Below are 1,380 nucleotides of genomic sequence, written 5' to 3'. Positions count from 1 at the left end.
CCTTTATGTCAAATGGAGCGTGGCAGCAGGCCCTGTCCCTGTCCCTTGATGTGGGCCGTACATGGAGCCGAAACCATGCCCAGCTTGGGGCTCAGCACAGCTGAGAGACAGAAACGTCATCGAGTTGCCCAGTGTGGTGGCACTCGCCCGTCATCCCATAGTCAAGAGGCTGAGGCAGGAGGATCCCTGCAAGTTCAAAGCTGAGCTGGGCTCTGCAGTGGCTGAACTATGTAGCGAGACCCGGTCTGAAAAACCAAAGCAAAGCATCTTCACAGACAGACTATGCCATGGGCTTCAGGCTGAGAGGGCTCAGGGCGCAGAGGGCCTCTGAGGGCTCTGGAAGCAGTGGATGGGTGAACGGTACAGCAGGTCAGGGGCGACAGCGCTGGCACTCAGGGCCCGGCGAGGACCCGGGCAGGGCTCCGAGGCTGTGGCAGTGGGCAGGAGCTGACCTGCTGAGCACCGTGGTATGACAGAGACCCGGCAGGTGGCAGCGAGGCCGCAGGGAGTGGGCTGGGGCTCTGGGCAGAGAGCACGGTGGGTGTTCAGTGAGGGCTCTGCTGCCGGGGCAGGGGTCCCAGGTGCCTCCGGATGCCTGCGAAGGTCAGGGGCGGAGGCAGGTGGGGCGGGGGCTGGTTATCTTCAGGGGCTGTGCTGTGCCCTGCGAAAACTGGAGGCCGTTAGTGAGTTTCCTGTCAGGGACATAACACCTGACCCTACATCTCCAAGGAGAGAGTTTTATTAGGGCTCACGGCCTCAGGGGGTTCAGTCCGTGGTCAGCTGCTCCGAGGCAGGACCATCGTGGTGGACGGGTGTGGAGGAGGTGGCCCGTGACCAACAAATCTCTGGTCTGCACACCCCGAGGAACTGGGAAGAGTAGGAATTTCCCCCCACAAAGTACAGCGAATGAGTCAGGCTCAGCGGTGCACAGCATTCTAGGAGGCTGAGGCAGGAGGATCCCAAGTTCCAGCCCAGCCTGGGCAACTTAGCGACTTAACGAGATCCTGTGTCTGGAAATAAATAGAAAGGGGCTGGGGCTGGGGCTGGATCTCCGTGCAAACACCCCGGGATCGGTCCCTAGGATCGCTCATTAGCTAGTTCAACAGCAGTGGGTATTTTGTTACGCAATTTTCATCTTGATTTTTTTAAAAGACAGCGAGGGGAAGAGGGGAAGAGGGGAAGAGCCTTTGATGTGTACAGCTCCCCTCTGTTCCTCCTCCCAGGCCATGCCCGGGTTCAGCGGGGGGCTGTGGGCCCTACGGGTTCAGATTCAGGGCTCACAGGAAGGTGGGTGCCCTGTGGCGAAGCTAAAGGAACAGCCGTGGTCGCCGTGTCCCCGTTGTACATGCAAATGGCCGAGGGCAGGCAGGGGTCGGACGG

Source organism: Fukomys damarensis, unplaced genomic scaffold (assembly GCF_012274545.1).
Source record: "Fukomys damarensis isolate Sample0158 unplaced genomic scaffold, DMR_v1.0_HiC HiC_scaffold_39, whole genome shotgun sequence".
Lineage (NCBI taxonomy): Eukaryota > Metazoa > Chordata > Mammalia > Rodentia > Bathyergidae > Fukomys > Fukomys damarensis.
The sequence above is the reverse complement of the archived record's forward strand: the minus strand, read 5'-3'. Positions refer to the sequence as shown.